This window comes from Stigmatopora nigra, chromosome 6, assembly GCF_051989575.1.
Source record: "Stigmatopora nigra isolate UIUO_SnigA chromosome 6, RoL_Snig_1.1, whole genome shotgun sequence".
Lineage (NCBI taxonomy): Eukaryota > Metazoa > Chordata > Actinopteri > Syngnathiformes > Syngnathidae > Stigmatopora > Stigmatopora nigra.
The window spans coordinates 4,309,165-4,328,526 of record NC_135513.1 but is presented as its reverse complement, the minus strand read 5'-3'; the positions used below and the strand labels follow the sequence as shown (position 1 = coordinate 4,328,526).

General features: G+C 36.1%; 1 long non-coding RNA gene across 1 annotated transcript; it reads right to left on the bottom strand.

The window, feature by feature from the left end:
• Positions 1-724: 724 nt before the first annotated feature.
• Positions 725-18,432, bottom strand: LOC144197942 (uncharacterized). The gene is made up of 6 exons (XR_013326626.1): positions 18,310-18,432; positions 17,562-17,740; positions 1,541-1,608; positions 1,396-1,469; positions 973-1,321; positions 725-847 (listed from the first exon to the last, which is right to left on the bottom strand). It is a non-coding gene; the product is annotated as an uncharacterized LOC144197942 (long non-coding RNA).
• Between the last annotated feature and the right edge of the window lie 930 nt (positions 18,433-19,362).

Here is a 19,362-nt window from a genome sequence, read left to right as displayed (position 1 = left end):
ACAATTGTTTAGTTATAAAATTCCAACACTAAACTTGTTTAAAAAATGACAAGCAAAGGATACATTTTCTGACCTCAATATATTACTGAATTTCTACTTATACCCTGTTTCGAAATGCTTCATTTATAATTCTGTGGTTTCTTATGACATGACCAGACTGTCAATCCAACAGATTAGCCAGGTTTTGCTCATTATTAATTCATCAAGAAAATGTTGTTTCTGCTCAATGTTAATCTTTTTCAAATGTTTAGTCCGTCATATTTTAATGAGAAGGAAAATGTCACTAAAATTACTATTCATAAATAGCTTGTTTATCTTCTAATTAGCCCCAATGAAGGAATCCATGGAAGGAGCTTAGCAGATAAACACATTTCCATTACAGTTCACAGGATAAAGTTATGCAGAGTGGAGAACATACAGAGTTAAAATAGGCTTACTGCTCTTTTGCTTGTATAAAATATCTTAAATAAATCATAAAATTCACTGGACTTTGCTTAAATGAATTTAGTCATCCTAAATTTGATCCTGGGACTGATATTCAAGACGAGTTCGTCACTCACAAAATTCCTGCTGAGATGGGAACATTTTAAACTGTACCTTGGATGTTAGAAGTTTCACTGTACTGGCATAATTTTGAATTTGCATTTGGCATCAACTATCCATCCATCCATCTATCTCTCTATCCATCTACCAACAAGAGATACATAAAAGTCAAGGTCACATAATAGAACAAGAGATACTTTGCTGTCAACTGTTATTTTTTCAGATTAGCGACAAAGGCAAAAATAAATGACTTGTGGGATAAACAGTCTTCCAACGAAAAGGTTTCCCAAACTGAAGAGGACACCTGCAAACAAAAAAAGTAAGTTTAATAGATATTCATGTAGATGTGTGGAAAATCCTGGTTTTGTTCTGCTTTGTAAGCTTATCTAACTTTTCCCACTTGAAGGAAAGTAAAGTACTGCTGCTTACTCTGACATGGTGTTGGACCAGTGGATAAGTCATCAGTCTCCCACCTCAAAGGTCCTGGGTTCAAATCCTAGTGCATGCAAAGATTTTCCCATTATTGTTCAGGTAAATGACAGAGATAAAAGTACAAGTACTACAAGCTACTGTTACAGGTTGGTGGCCCAGTGGCTAAGTCATAAGTTGCCTATATCTGTGGTCCTGGGTTCAAACCCTAGTGCCTGCAAAAATTTTCCGAATATTATTCAGGTAAATGAAGGAGATAAAAGTATAAGTACTACCACCTTCTCTTACAGGGTGGTGGCCCAGTGGATAAGTCGTCAGTTTTCCAACTCTGTGGTCCTGGGTTCGAATCCTAGTGCATGCAAAGATTTTCCCAAAAATGTTCAGGTAAATGAAAGGGATAAAAGTAGAAGTACTACCACTTACCTACACAGGGTGGTGGCCCAGTGGTTAGGTCATCAGTCTCCCACATCTGTGGTCCTTGGTTCGAATCCAAGTGCCTGCAAAGATTTTCCCAATATTATTCAGGTAAGTGAAAGGTAAAAGTACAAGTGCTACTGCTTTCTCTCACAGGGTGGTGGCCCAGTGGTAAAGTCATCAGTCTCCCACATCTGTGGTCCTTGGTTCGAATCCAAGTGCCTGCAAAGATTTTCCAAATATTATTCAGTTAAAAGAATAAGTTCTAATGGCTAAGTGTCTAACTGAATAAGTATTCAGTGGTGGATGAAGCATTTTGTCCAAAAAATGACTAAGTGTTTCACCCCGTTTCCTTGGATAAAACGTTTCAACACCTATGTATAAGTGGGGCACGAGTTGGTGTAGTAGGTTGCTCACTCGCCTTCGGTCGGAGAGACGTTGGATCGATCCCCGGTGTCGGCGGTTGACTGACCAAGCAAGCGGTCGAGAGTCGGCCGAAGGCCGACTCGAGAACGCGACATAAAGTGGCCCCTCCAACTGTCTTCCGAACTGCCGAAGGCAGTTCGGAATAAAACCTTTTACTGAAAAGTATGACTAAGTGTTTAATATAAATTAAAAAGTTTTTTTTTCTTCTTCTTCTTATTCCATTTACTGACCTACATGGTGTAGTGATCAGCCAAACGACAGCAGCGGGAATCGAACCCAGGTCTCCCAGACGGGAGTCCAGTGATCTAACCTCTGCGCCACCAAGTGGCTACACTTTTCTTTGTAATCATTTGAGTGTCTTGAGAAGAAGTCCACAGAACTAACTAAGTGAAAAAGTGTCACAACCGGGAATCGAACCCAGGTCTCCCAGACTGGAGACAGGTGAGTTAACCACTACGCCACCAAGTGACCACAGGTGCCTTTGTAATCATTTGAGTGTCTTGACAAGAAGTCCACAGAAACAACTAAGAGAAAATGTGTCCAGACCGGGATTTGAACCCAGCCCTCCTAGACGAGAGACAGGTGAGTTAACCTCTAGGCCACAATTTTGCTACACTTTTTTCTGTCATCATCTGAAAGTATTGACAACAAAGACACAGAAACAATTAAGGGAAAATGTGTCCCAGCCGGGATTTGAACCCGGGCCACCCACTCGAGAAACATGTGAGTTAACCTCTACACTACAGTGCCATACTATACTTTGTCATTTTCTGGCAAAAAAGCCTCACTACACTATGTAATTTTTTTAAGAGACAAGTTATACTATACTAGGTCGTTTTTTAAAGACAACATCCTCACTTTACTATGTATTAATGCATGCATACATTCAGTCACATGCATTCAGTCACATGCATTCAGTCACATGCATTCAGTCACATGCATTCAGTCACATGCATTCAGTCACATGCATTCAGTCACATGCATTCAGTCACACGCATACATTCACACATTCATTCACACACATTCATTCACACACATTCATTCACACATGCCTTCCTTCTTTATTCATTCGTTTTCTGAAACGCTTTAACATCACTAGGAGTCGAAGGGGGTGCTGGACCAGCTGACTTTGGGCCAGGGGTGGGTGCACCCTGAATTGGTGGCCAGCCAATCGCAGGGCACAAAGAGACACGCAACCACTCGCACTCACTATCATACCTAGGGGCAATTTAGAGTGTCCTATCAGCCTACCATGCATACCTTTGGAATGTGAGAGGAAACCGGAGCATCCAAAGAAAACCCACGCAGGCCTCGGGAGAACATGCAAACTGCACACACCAAGCTGGATTAAATGCACAGCCCGCCACTGCAATAACAAATGAGTCGGGTAAGTTATTGAATGTCGCCAAGATGACAAAATGTCAGCTGGTAAATGAGGCATACTGCTCTAAAAGGTTTTCAGTTGAACAGACAAAAAGCATGTAAGGCTACATTTTAAAGTCAGTTTCAAGGTTCATGGTCATGGATGATTAGAAACTAACTTGGCATGTGTGGCGGGTCATTAACACTTGCTAGATGCAATAGCAAACAATCACGTATGCTGCCACCTGCAATTAGGACAATTAATTTGCGGCAGCAAAACGTTGTCGACTGGAAAGCTGCATAGGGTGCGCTTGGATTTGTTGCCCTTGGCTGTAATTACATGCTTTGTTTTCACGCACTCTCAATTATGTAAGTGTTCATCCCTTCACTGTCACCTTTTGCTCATTTTACATGGATGTGGGGCAACGAGCGTTATCAGATTTGTTTTATTGATACCATTGATCTTACCTGATGGTGCAAACTTTGTACGTTGCAGTCTCCATTAAAGCATCGAGCTGTTTTCAAGACAAGAAATAAAACCAAGAGGCTTGACAGTAGCAATTTGCATGAGGCTGTGTTGTTTTAATAGAATCACTGGCTTGAGATTGCTTTGGGAATTGAGGGCAAGAATGAGGACAGAGAAGGCGATGTATAGGCATGGAAGACTAGAGCTCCTTCCTTTTGGTTCTCAATCATCTGTGGAATTGATTTGTTCTTCCGAAACATGTATCTGTTCTGTATATGCGATAAGACGATCCATCAACTATCAAAAAACCTAAACAAAAACAAAAAAAACTAAATATATATATAATATATTCATCCATGGTGGTGACTTGGTAGTCAGCATGTTTACTCATTTTACGTAACCCTTATCCTCACGTGGATCACGGGGAGGTAAGCACTGCCTCTCTTTTTTTGACCATTTAAAAATGGCGTTTTGTTCGATTTTTTTCAGATTGTTTTAGACATTTTGAATTGCTACGAGAGTTGTTTAACATGATTGTAATATATTGCAGAAATGATTTTTAAAACACATACAATATACGAAAATATTTCCTACAAAGTTGTTATACTTTTTGTTAAATTTTAAAGCATTTCCGGGGTAATATTGGGAAATCTTGGAACTGATTTGGGCTTTTACATGTTAAATATGTCTCTACTTAAAGTTATGAAACCACTTTTGGAACTAATTAATTTTGTAAGTAGAGGCAACACTGGAGTTATGTAAAGTCCTTAGTGAAAGAAATCATTTGCATAATTTATTTCAATGCTGCTTTCTAAGAAGGCAGAGTTAAAAAGAATTGAGGCAATTTAACCATGAATTTTCATGAGATTGGAGATTTGCAAGAAAAAGATTAAATCCTTAAAACACCTCATGAATCAATAATATAATTACTTCTTTTAGACTATCAAACAGTGGTGGCAGACTTAACATAAAAGTAAACTACTGTGGTTACTTTACTGATTATTTGATTTTATAAATAGCTTCAAAAAGTTTGGAACCATGGTCATTTTTTTTAAAGAAAAATGCCTTACTGTACATGGTAATATTTTTAGGCAAAAAAAGCCTTGCATGTTTTTTTTTACATTTTAAAAGCCTGAATAAACATGGTCATATGACCAGTTTCTCTGATGAAACAATTTAATTTCTTAAAAAACACAAATGCCATCCGCCACATCAATCCAACTAAACACGTGATAAAATCCTATCTTCAGATACATCACTTCCGGTAACTATATCTGAACAAGACTGAAACGGGATTAAATCCATGTTTTGCGCTTTTTGATGTACTTTACAAAGAAAATGACTAGGAGTTACAGCTCAGTGAAGTCCAATCTATTGCATTTAGTAAAGTACCCCCTCAGGTCATAGTGAGACTTTAATCTTTATTTTTTTCTTTAGTCACACTTGTGTCCTTGGGCAAAGGGATTGGTGTGTGAGTATGTATCTGTGCTGGCTTTTGTAACAGTTTTATACAAAAATGAAACCTGCCATTTAATTCTGCATGATTAGTTCTGATTAAAATATAACATTATGGCTGTATAGTGCAGTTTTGAATGTTCCTTTTGGTTTATTCCTTCTCTCAAGCAGAACAACTAATCTGCCTCAAATTTGGGTTTAACAGGGTGAGTTCCGTTTGAAATGTCTCCTTCCTTTTTTTTTTTTTTTACAATTGTGAAATGTCAAGAAATAGAAATAGTCTTGGGGGCAAAATGGGCAGCCGGATCTTTTTCTTTCATATTCAAATATACACAAGTAACTGTTCGCTTGCCTCAGTTTCAGGCAAACAGCATAATTTCATTTTTTGAAGGGTAAATATTTGAGTTGCTGTCAGGCTAAATATAAAGACTGTGATTGTCCACAGTGGCTGTTAAATGGATATTAATTTTATGCGTATAAACATTACAATTTTTCATATCCTGATGCCTTTTGATGTCTTGTGCCGTGTAAAATTTAGCACTAATAATCCGAGATTATGTCCTCTATTTCATTATTGATCCTAAGGGCTGACAGCACATTTTTCTTCCTTGTAAAAGAGATGTGTTTACACGCATTTCTATTCACAGTAATACTTTCAATGCTCACCTCCTGTGCAGAGATATCACATTCCGGCAGCTGTTGTTAGGCTTCCCATCGTGATTCCAGCCTTTGGGATCGTCAGTATCATGCTATAATCCCATTGAGAGATTGGTTTTGATGTTCACAAGTATATTATTTTTGATATGTGCTCTATTAAAATTGTTTGTGAGCTGCTGTTGATGCACGAGACACATTATACAGCACATTCATTTTTCAAATGAGTAGATAAACAAAATCTCATAGCACACCAGGGAACCATTACAACTTCTGATGAAAACCTTTTAATTTGGTCTGTTTTTCTTGTTTGTTATTATAATTCAACATTTGTTATTGGAGGGAATGTTTTTACTTGTTGTCATTTTATCTCAAGTTCTTCAAGTCTTAATATTGGATAATTTCTCATAATATGATCAACCCAATGGTTTCAGTTGGTGATGATTGACATCAAATCTATTTGAACCAAGGGATCTTGCGGAGATTATTCGATGATTTTTGCCAAATTTAGTTTAAATGAATTGAATGTCTATTGCCGTCAATGATAAACAACAAATTAATTTTGAGGAAAATAACTCTTAGGAAGTTTTTGACATTGTTTTACTCCTGTGGTGTCTTCTCACATGCTAGTTTACCAACTTTTTTATAATAATTACCATGGTTATTTCCTTCTTTCTTACATTATATGAATGCACATTTTGTTCTATAACTAATTGCAAAAAAGTGTATACGCAAATATAACTCTGCCTAAGAAGTCACACGATAAAGCATAAGCAACTAAATAAACTGTAATTTAACAGAGTCTATCAATGGCAGGCAATGTGTTAATCGCAGACTTATTGTTGCCTGTATGTTAGGAGTTAGCCTGTAGGGGGCATGCTTACTCTTTGTCACAGCCTTTAGTAGCACACTAAAGTGTGTGATTGTTACAATAAAGCTGCTGTTTACCTTTTAGAGCATGTTTTCAGTTGCATTTCATTTGCGTCGCAATCCATGTTTAATGCATCTTGTTAACAAGACAGAATTAGAAATGAGTGTGGGTTCTTGGTTTGTAGTGGAAATTGCAGTTTCTGTGGTAATTTTGCTCGGTCTGACTCACATGACAACAAAATCCTTTGAAGATATTGACTTAGTAATTCAAGTGGATCACATCAATGGACATTTTGTCGCATATGATGACTCTTGAGGAAACGATATGCTTATATATTGTTACTCTCAGTCTTTCATAAAAGATCACGTTTTGTCTTTTCAGTCTTTTGTTTCACTGTTACACACATTGTTGTTTTCTGCCAAAAATGGCAGATGTTTTTTTTTTTTTTTGGGGGGGGGGGGGGGGGTGGTGGAGCAACGACTAAACACCGCCACAGAGTGCCAAAGCAGCAAACAAGGAGGATTTACAGCAGAGTAAATATTGAAATTGTATTGGATCAGGTAGACTAAAACATGACCCTGGTGTTTGTTCTACCAATAGCATTTGTATTGTTAGCACTATATTCTTTTTTTTTTTTGGCTTACTATACATGGTCATTTATTTTCCCAAAAAAGCCTTACTATAGATGGTATTTTTTTCCCAAAAAGCCTTACTATACATGGTAATTTTTTCCCAAAAAGCCTCACTATAGATGGTCATTTTTTTAAGCATTACTATATACACGGTTATTTAAAACAAGCCCTACTTTACATAGTCGATTTTTAACAATAATTGAATGCCAGGTTTGAAATAAATAAATCCATTAAAATACATATAAGTAATAAATAACATAAATAATCAAAAATGAATGAACTTCTCAATTAAATACAAGTAATCTGTACTGTAATGGTATAGTCATATTATTACATATTAGCATATAGTAATACTTGTTGTGGTGTGCTTTATGACTGGCTGGCGACCAGTCAAGGGTGTAGTGTGCCTTTTGCTCGACGTCACTTGGGATAGGCTCCAGCACTCCACAGCAATGACAAGGATAAGCCACATTGAATATAAATGAACAATGAAATGAATGGAAAATTGTAGGCTTGGGTCCCAATATTCTATTCTATTCTATTCTATGTAAAGAAATTGACTTTTTGTCATTTCGTGTTATCAGAACTCAGTAAAGCTATATCCATTCATAAACTGATTGATTCCAATACAAAGTGACATACTGCGTCAAGTGTACCAGGATGAAATTTGTCATCCACAGAGAAGGACCTCTCTCTCTGCTTTTGTTCCTCAGGAACAAGACAAAAGAATCCTTAATATAAGTGGACGTCCTTGCCAAGTATAGACTTATTTTTGATGGCGTTGCCTGAGGAAACCTCTTTAAAATTACATTATTCTCTTTCTAGTCGGTTTATCTTTCCCCCCCTCTTTCTTTACCTTGTCTTACATTCTCAGATACTGAGGGCTGATCCAAGAAACCCCCCTCCTCACTCTCCCACCTCCCACAGATGAGACTGCAGTAATGGTCTCTATGGTAACTTGTTGCAAAACATTTTGTAGATTTGCATGAAAGTGGTCAAAATGCTTGGGTGGGCGCAAAGGAAAGCATGGGATCTTTGAGCACTTAATTTGTTTTTAAGATGTTTTCCAGCCATCACTTATGCATTCAAGGCCATCTCTGTTCAGTCACTTAACAGCATATGAAACATTGAATGGAATGAACTTTATTTCTCTACAAAAAAACTCAAAAAAGATGAGTTGTTAGTTATTATTTATTCATCATCACTATATATTGATTTTCTATGTGTCTGCTTGTTTGTTGTTGCGTCTATAGACTCAGTGAATGGTCTACAAAAACCATAGAACTCATCCTGGACTTGAGCGGAACAAGTCCACTTCACTGTGCTGACCTAACTTACACTACTTCTATATTCATTTCTTGTGTATTGATTAGTTATGTGTGTGTCTGTTGTTATTTGTACACTATGTGGTGAAAGCTTTACATCTCATTATACTTGTATCATGACAATAAAAGCATTCAATTCAATTCAATTATTTTCTACAGTGCCTCTTGAATTTATAACATTTTGGAGTAGTGAGTCTCACTGGCCTCACAATTCTTATCAATAGTAAAACAAACAACAATGGAAAATCCCTGCTCTATTTTAAAGTAGATGTGCTTTGGATTCATGAATTGTGTCCTTAGCGTGCCACATTTCAACTGATGTGACCTGAGGCGAACTTCTACAGCAGGGCCAATTAAAATGTTTGAAATTACCACATATATATATCAGCAAAATGACGAACACACAGTCTAACCAGTCTATTCTTAGTACTGTATTTTCGGACTTTGAACCACACCTGAGTATAAGTCGCACCTGCCAAAATATATATAATAAAGCCATACATTAAAGTAACAATGCTTAAATCTGTTAACATAAGTGTTTCAGATAACTATAGCCTATATATTCAAATCTTGGTGGTCAAAGAAAAAAAGGAAGTATTATTTGCAGGCCCACCTAAACTAAATCTAAAAAAAAAGACTTATTAATTCAAAATCTAATAGCACAGTTATATACCTTAATATTTTAGGCAGTTGTTTGCATGTCTGGAGGATATATTTTTTCCTTTAATGTCTGTGAAGGATTTTGCTGGGATTAAAATTTACACATGAAAAACACATTGCACCAGATCCTTAAATACATGACCACAGATTGCCAAAGGGATGAAAGTGCCAATTTATATGATCCTCAAGGGTGTGTAATTCATAGGACAAGGTACAAGATGGTAAATAGGCCCATAAAGACATTTTTACTTCAGTGAATCTTTTTGCTTTTAATCACTGGTAAAAAAAAGAGCAGCTGAAGATATCCTCCAGATAGTAAAATGATATTGGATGTTATATGAATATAATTGTTAGATTAGTACCCAAAATGACACTGTGCTTTCATGGTGCTACATTGCCCAATAAAAGTCATTTAGCTACAAGATGTCTTGTGCCTTATGGGAGTCGATGGCATACTTTGTGAGTAGTTTTACGGACTATACAAATGCATTTCTTTTTGCATGGCAAAGTCCATAGACTTTCATGTTAAAAAAAAGGGGAAAAAAACAATTTTCAAGCTATTTTCATCCCTGTGGCTTAATTGGTGATTATTATTAACACCATTTTAAAATAACATTTTAAATTCTACTACAACTTTATATTCCACTAGCTATTTTGATGTGTGTGCCTGTAAGTCATAAATACCCTTATGAATAAACAACTAATGGCTAAGATTTGTACTTCAATTTACTTAGTTGTACAGCTGTAATCTTTCAATAAATACTAAAAGGTTGAAGCACTAAAACAAGGTTATGGAAGTATATTTACTTATACAACAAAAACACAATCATCATAGTCATCTATGGTCAATTGAACTACAAGTATGCATACTTTTGTGTACTTGTACTACAAGTGCATGAACGTGTGTACTGGTATGTGTACATGTATTACAAACACATGTACTTGTGTAGACTTGCAATACAAACATGTGTTTGTGTTTCTAACATAAGTATTATGTGTATAGTTATGTGTACTTGTACTATATACAAGTTTACTTGGACTAAAACTATTCGTACTTCAACTACAAATGGCAGCCAATATTACAATTATTCATTTTCTAGATATACAAGATGGTTCAAGCTCGTTCTACTTTTCTATTCATATTTTCTTAGACACCCGAAACACAGCTGGGATAAGCTCCAGCACCCCGCCACCCTGACCAGAATAAGCGGTATTGAAAAGGAATGACTGAATAACGTTAAAAGACAAAATGACCCTTTTATTACTGTATTAACTAACCAAGAAAACTGCATTGTGGCTTCTTGCAAGAGTAACCCAACTGTGCCAGAAGCATAAAAATATAAAACTCCTTGGAGAAGGAAATAAATGTCAGTGTGGCTGCACTACACCCAACTACAGAATCTATTTGGAAACCAATATACACAGGGAGTCCCAAGTGTGGAAAGTTCAGAGTAAGCTCTGTTCTTTTGCTAAATTCCCCTTGATCAATTGCTATATTTATTTTTTTGGGAAGCGCCGTCTTGGTGACAGAGTGCACAGCTCCTGAAAGGTTCCGTGTCCACTGAGTAATATTTATCAAGATTGTTGTTGGTTAGCTCATCCTAAAATCAATCACCTCTACCGAGATCACAGGGGCTGGAAACATTGCTCAACACATTTCTGCAGGAGGCCCAGGGAGTAAATGGTGTGTCTGTGATAAGACAGTCAACCTTCATCTCTGCCTGCATGTGGCAACCAGTGATAAAACATGAGGACCATGCTGGGCCCACTTTTCTTCTCTCTTAGTAAGCTACAAATGTGCTTGAGATGAATACCAGATTTAATATACTAGCACGTGCCAATTGGAAGTGTTTTGATTGAGGGAGTGTCTTCTTTTGAATGGTCAAAAAAACTTTGTGCCAAAAAGTCAAACATTTTAAGGACAAATGACATCAATTATTAGAGGCTAATAATTGAAGTCATTCGTCCTTAAAATGTTTCAAAAGACCTTTTTTTGGTCAAAAAGTCAAACATTTTAAGGACAAACATGTTTGACTTTTTGACAGAAAAAAAGGTCTTTTGACTCAAGTGATTTAGCCTTGGGCAAAAGACCTTTTTTTGTCAAAAAGTTGAACATTTTAAGGCCAAACATCAATTATTAGTCTAATAATTTGTCGTTGTCCTTAAAATGTTTGACTTTTTGACAAAAAAAGGTCTTTTGACCAAGGCTAAATCACTTGAGTCAAGATGGCCTAATAATTAGACCATCTTGACTCAAGTAATTTAGCCTTTTATGCACACTCATAAGTCATAATTTTACTTTTTCTAGTAGGATAAATACTATGTATACTTCCTAAACAAGTTATCATATTCTCATTTGAACAAATAAGGGCCATGTCCGCCTCATAGCTTTTGGGGAGGTGGACATTAATATACTTTGGTTGTTATTGGACAAATAATTTGGCAAACTGACAGCAATTTCTGCAACTGTAATAGAGCAGACGGATCTATATTTGCTCTTAATTTACTGCTCGCACCTCATTGAATGAAAAAAAAAAAACAGACATCAAATCATTAAATATTAACGGCTACCCGGTAAACTGCGTGCAGTCTTTCAAGCGTACCAACAATTAACTTTTTATGTGCGAAATGGAGCTTGGCTGAAATGCAAACAAATATTTTTCACATTCTAATGAGTACAATTTAATGTGCAGTAACTAAATTCGGAAGGACAAAATCCAGTGGCATCTTTCATTAAGTGTTTTGGGATCACATATTTCTTTCAATATACGTCAACAGTTAGTTATTAGTTGGATATCTCATGAGATGCATTACTGTTTGGGCACCAACACATGAGCAGACAGATAATATTTACCCAAAAAACGGAGAGTTGGTAGTTATTACTGCCTTTTGAAATATGAATTATCACACATCGTCAACAATAAGTATCACATCCTTCACTTTACTTAAAAAAACTGCAACTTAACTCAAGTGTAATGCTTGTATATGAATAGCATCTTTTTCAAGGCTCTTTCTAAAGGAGTATTTTTCTATATATACAGTACTACTTTATATTTGTATTCTGTTGCTCTAATCAGAAATGTCCATTTAAAAAAACATTTATTTATATCTTGCTTTAGCCAATCGTGATGCATTTTATTAAATATTAGATAATTAGATGTTACACATCGTCAAGAAGAATCTTTAGACACTGTCATCCTCCATTGCGCTGGCATTTAATTTATGTGCAAAAAAGGAGCGCAAATTGTTATAATAAAAAGCTATCTTAGCTTATTATGGAAACCACTTATTTTAAAAGCTTTCTATTCAATAAAGAGAATAATTTTCAAATAGTAGACACTGTAAAAATAAAATAGGGCTAGAATTATATGTATTTAATAGGGAAAAGAAGAAAGTAATTCCAAAATAATCTTAAAAGCAGGATCTAGCAAAGTTAATTGAGAAAGCCTATTTCATTTTAATATTAATAGTGAACTTAATTACTACCTAGATGACAATATTCTAAAGATTTATTAATTTTCCTCATCCAAACCTGTAATTTTTGTGTTAAATTTATACCCAGGAATAAACCCCCCAACCTACACACACACACACACACACACACACTTTGCTTGATAAAACACACACTCTTGTTCCCCATTCACTGGCTTAGTTCACTTTGCTGATGTATGGTTCATCTTGCTTTCTTCAGCCAATTTAAAAGCAGCCTAATCTCATGGCGAATATTGCACCTCGCCCCGAACTGATTGAAGCCTGCTGGGATGAGATCTAAAACTCCCTGTTGCATTAAAACCATATTCATGTGCTCGTATCAATGTCAGACATCCTGGTCTATAATAATGAAACTTTTAAATTAATATCCATACTATGTATATAGAAGAGGTGATACAATTTTGGACTGCGTCATCCAAATCCCACACTGGATAATGAATTTAACACTGTAAAAAATGTTTATTTTTTTGATAATTATAAATAATCAAGTTCATTAAATATTCAACGCATACTTCACTTTTATTTTGCTAATGGCATTTCCAATGTGGAAATAGTTTTAGCATCTGCCTCATAACATTACAGTACATTTTGTGTCATGTAAACAAATCTATAATGGTGGTGCAAGACCCTTATCCCCCTGCCATGAAGAATATGTGAAGCAAACTAACATAATTGGATCTTTCTGGACAAGGTTTACAATCTTGCGCCACATTTTCCTGGAGTTGTCTTAAGTGGAACAGAAGCATGTTTGTTTTTTTTTTTATTTTGATTTTTTTTAATCTATACTCCCTAATGCATTATCAATGCAAATCCTGCTAAGCGAATGTGCATACAGAGGCCGAAATGATAATTTAATCCTACAGTAAGTGTTCCTAGATGATGCCACGAGTCCTAAAGTGAATGTTAAATGAACTCTCGCTGCTGTCTTATATCAGAGATCATGCCGAGCCTCTAGTGACCAGACATTTTTCCCACATGCTCACCATACAATTTGTGTTTGGAGAAGATGCTGTGAGTCGTCACATGAATAATAAACAGCATTTCTAATGACTACTGTGCACTTGGCCTGGAAGTCGATTAGACTGCTGTAGGTGGTCTTTTTGCAACCTACCTGACACAAATATCACATAGCATTCTTATCTACTCTTTAAAAGCTTTGCAATATTATCTGACTGCATATTGCAAAGCAACAACACATTTGCTCTATTTGCATTTCAAGATAAATCCCAAAGAACAAAGTTAGAATACAAACTTTTCTCTACCTTAACCCTGCAAATGCTTGAATTCAAATTCCTTCCTCGGAGAATTCATTTATAGAGGATTAAATGAACAAAAGGTGTTTTTTTTTTTCTTCTTCAGATCTGTTTATGCGTCACATTAACATGTAACTGGTGGCAATGAAGAAAATAATACTTTAAATAGTTACTGTCATGTGAAAGGATTTACTTCTTAAGCAGAAGCAGTAATGTCCTCCGAACACGTACAATACTATTTAATGTAAAGAGCTCTTCAGATGATTGATTTTAGATTCAAGGATAATGTTTTTCAAGATTAGAAAAGATTGCCAGTTCGTGATGGATTGTAATGCAATTCTAATTGCGTTATATGATGGCAAAATTGTTCTTAAATGCCTTGATAATCAATTGATGAGGATTTTGCTTAAAGTCTATGACGCAGTTTTATCATCCTTAAAAAAAATCAATTAGTTAATTTGAAAACAACATTTTCAATTATACTTTTTGGGGACTTGCAATGGCAGTCTAAAAAATATTACCATAAATATATGTACTGTGTTATGTATTTTCTGCACTTTTTGTATAATTCGGCTGGGTCTACGACTTATAATCAAGTTCGATTTATATGTCTTATTTTTTCACTCTGATCACTAACAGTTTAAGATGTTGCTTTTCAGGTTATAAATAAACAAAGAAAACTATCAATGTTACATTACAAGGTGCATATTTTGACAGTTGTTCCCAATTTTCCATTACGTTAATACATAATATTGTATAACTGAGGATGTATGGTACACAAAATTAACAAATGTTGTATAACTCATACTCCAGTGTAACTTATACATATTTTTCCCTTTCATTGTGCATTTTTTGGCAAGTGCAACTTATACTCAAGTGCAACTTATAGTTCGGCAAATACGATATTGTTTATAATCAACTACACCTATGACGTATATCTGAGTGTAATGATAAAAAATGCCGCCCATCTAACCTTCTTAAGATTGATGTGCTTGTAGATAACCCATCAAAATGCATGAAAGCAACACGTCTAAAGCAATCCATTCTGCTGGAAAGTGGCCATCCTTGACAGATCCGTTTAACCTTCGTGCACAAGCTGAGAGCGACTCTCTCATGAAGACCAATTGCAGAGATGGCATCTTTGCCTTATATGTATAAAATGTAGATTGCTTCTCAATTTTCCAAGAGTGGTCTTCAAACCAGAGATATAAAAATGCAGTTTCTAATTTTTTATAGTAGTTCACTGTTTTTTATTTTCTCTGCCTGGCAGAGTTTTAATTAAAAAAGCCAGCAACAATCTGGAATAGTTCTACTCTTGTTAACTGATATTAGATGTTGTGCTTGTGTTAAAAACCAGAGCCATCTGTGGGAAATGTTTCTATCTATTAAAGCAAAGTTCTAAAGTGAAATGAGGGCTGACTGAAATTAATTTTCTTTTAGTCTCTGCCTTCTCTGAATGTTCCTCTTAGCTCGATCTTACAACTTCCAGCTATTTTGACATGTTGGAAAAATGGGAAAGCATATTTTAACCAGACTGCACTGCAGTCTGGTTACCACAATGATGAAAATATAGATGGTGCTATTTTTCTTATTAAGATTGACTCTACCACATCGTTGTAAATATATTTAAACTTGCTAAAAACGTATTTAATAGCAAAAAGGGTGCCCGTTTTCCCCTCACCAAAGCACATACCTGCAAAATACCTATGCCCCTGCCCACAAAATTACCTTTGAACAATGTGAAATTGAATTTTCTCTACACATCTACGTCTTCATTGCCTTCTGTAATGTGATCCTTCACAGCCTCCTTGTTTTTATCGCACCGCATAATCGTCTTAAAACCAATCAGTCCCAATGAAAGAACAAAACAATGCGGTGAGCTTGTGTTGTTCATTGAAGATACTATTAGTTGTGTTTTCATCGGTGTTAAGCAACACAAACAATTACCCGCAGGTGCTACCTCATCAAAACGTACCCCCAAACAAATTCAGTCTCAGTTGGACCAGACGTAATTGGTACAATGGAACCTGTTCGTGAAAGCCACCTTTTATGTCAAGTTCCAAAAAAAAAAGGCATACTTGGATGATGGTAATGTTAAAGAACTTGCAAGTGCCAACTTCAACCCTATCAAACTGTTTTAAAATGAACTTTAACATTCTGTAAATTGTGTTTCAGTTTGGGTTACTTGCAGAATTGAAAAATAACTTTGGACATGGTTAGCCTCAAACCACCTAAGGAACACCTTAAAGTTCTAAGATCGAGGGTTCGATCCATGTAGGTAGATTTATACATTCCTGTGTGGAATTGACATATTTTGCCCATTCCTGTGAAGGTTTTCTCAAGGGTTCTCCAAATTCCTTTCACATCCCAAAAACATGCAACCCCCTGCGATACACATTGCAGAACGAATCTACCACATTTACTCTTAAGTACATTAGCGAAGTTACTTTTGTCTTTCCACACAGTTCCACTAACTTTCCTCAGTGCTGAGTCATGCTGCGGGTAAGGGGTGTTTGTGTTTCTTATGCATGTATAAAATGTGCTATGTAAATATATCCTGGGCAATGCTATTGGCGTTCTACTCCCAAAAACCAGCCCCTAAAGGAAGAAGCAATGTGGAAGGTTTTACAATTCATCTATTATACAACAGTACATGTTTTCTATTGCACCAAAAAGCTACCTGTTGATAAATGAGATCGATGCCACTCTACCTCTGTCAGCAGAACAGCAACAACGTTTTTTTTCCCCTCTCAACTGTGTGCTAATGTGCTTTTTGTAGTGCTGCCAGACCTGCTGTGCTGAATTTAACATCAAGATGGAAGAGGCAGCTGTAACCCAACACCCTCAACTATACAATAGTGCTGATGGACAAAATAAAATACAAAAAAGATGCTTTTCTTTTAAAGCTCTTTTTTGAGTCAGCAAGGACCAGTAGTGGGAGATAAATTGGGGTCATGATAAAAAAGACAGAATCTTGCCATTTGCTCTGTTTCCAAGGTTACTCAATGAATGCTGAATGCCATGATCGGGACAAAAGGAGTACTTTTGTACTCTACCCTCATTTGGAATGTAATATTTTAACAAGAAAATTTAATTGCAAACTCTTTCTAAATAAATAGCAGTCATTTTAGACCTTAATTTAATTGCTCTTTTAGTATCTAAGCTTCAACACTGGATCATTACTTTAAAATGAGTCGTATCATTTTGGTGACCGTTTCAGTAAATTCTAGCATTTAAAAACTAACTGTACACATAATAATAAAAATAATAAAATGTTATATCCATTGCAACGACGACCATTTAGCTAAATAAATAAATAGCACCACAGTTGTTGAGTGGTTAGCCTCAAAATTATGAGATCGAGGGTCCAACCCCGGGTGGGTTCTGACTTTCCAGTATGTGGTTTCTCCAGTAATTTATGAGAACCAATTTTCCTATTATCTATTCACGCCAATATTATGTAACCGACTACCATTGAATACACATTTTTTACATTACTATCATGTTTTTAACAAAGACAATTATGGTGGTTGGTTTTGAGAAGCTGGTGTTGGAGCTTAATCTATGTTTTACACTGACCTTATGATTGATTGGCGGCCAGTTTTGAATCTCTTTTCCACTCTTGAGTCAGCTTCCAGGACGCTGGATTCCAATCTTTGGTTCACACAGGTGTCCACATGATTGAAAGGGAACCTTTCTTATAAGCTGTCTTTCACATGCAGTCGGCTGGGTTAGGTGAGGCTCACCTTCCTCTTGACCTTTCAACAGGGTAAGTGGTGTTATAAAAAGTCATGGGTGGAATAATACAGAGTAATACAAAAAAAAAAGATGTATTTTTCTGATTGGCAGGTCTGTCTAGTATCCTGCTTTATGGCATTATCTCTTGAATTTTTTTCTTGAAAGATTATGTTCCCAAAGAGAAGAATAGTATTTGGACAGCAACAATGCTGGACCGTTGTATTTCATTTTGAACTTGTCAATCTCAAAAGTGTTGAATTGAGGCATTTACTGATGTTGAAAGCTACAGTGTTCCAGATGTTACAAATCTTTGACTGACAGAAGCGACTTTTTAAAAGTGGTTTGTCAGTAGGGGCACAACACAGACTCCTCTGACCACAGAACAGATGGTTCAGCGGGCAGTAGATTTTATTTATAACTTCCCTTAATAGTGGTGGTGCCAGTCTATGGAGTATTTTATATATTACACAAGCACACTTAACTCCAGGGAGTCCTCGGTTTACGATGTCCTTGACCTACGACTTTTCAACTTTATGATGCCCGTGCCTTGTCCGCCATTTATTCCCCCAGCACCAGAGTTTCTACTTACCTCATGCTAGTCCTTGTCAGTTGAAGTATTTTAGCCTTTGTCCTTCTTTTTCTCTTAACATGGCCCCAAAACAGGAAACTGGGTCTTCTACCATTGGTTCCCCAGCCAAAAACAGCGATTTCTATGGAAACAAAACTTTATATCATAAAAAGTTCAGAGCAAGTAGTAGTACCAGTACCAGTAGTTAGTTGAGAGATTCACCATAGGTGATTGTCGGTCTGTGACCTTAGGATCTTTTCTAAAAGTGTTCATGGTTCCTTTAGAGCTATTGAGTGAAGCAACGTTGGCACTTGCGCTTAACTCATCTATTCTATGTTGAAGATGGGCTATGCCTAATCAATAGGAATTGGTTCATAATCAAGAGGATGAAACAACTGAGATATTTCTGAAAGAGAGCCCTAACATTTCATTCGAGACAAAATTGTGCTTTTAGAATATAAAACAAAGTTAAGGGACGAACGTATGACTATTATTAGTTGATTTTCAGAAGGAACCTAACTTATAGACCTATATTGATGTGCACAATTGTTTTAAAAGGTAAAATGTTAGCTGTCAGTGTAAATGCACTGTTATTGGCAAGTGGACAAAATGCACACATTTCAGCACTTTCCTGTGCCTAAAGCTGAATGTGCAATGCAGACTAAGTGTATTTTTAATGCCTTTTTCTTTATGAGCAACTAACTAAAGAATCAATGTTGCACTTTTCCACACTCTCTTACTGTTGCAGCTTCTGTTTAATGATTGTGTATCAGTTTTCCAAAACAACCACTCGCTTTATAGTACACCATTTTCAGCCTTCGACTTATATGGAAACGTTTGTTGTTGTCCTGAAAATTGCATGCATTACAGCTTGTAGTCCAATACAGGATGTGCTTTCAGTCAGTGTTGAGTTTGTGATTCTACTGGGCCTTGAGTAGATTTTCTCCGGGTACTCCGGTTTCATCCTACATCCCAAAAACATCCCCAATAGGCTGGTAGGTAGGTAAAATGAATGAATGAAAAACCCAAATTGAAGAATATTTTCTTTTTAGGGAAACTTAAATTAATTCAGCA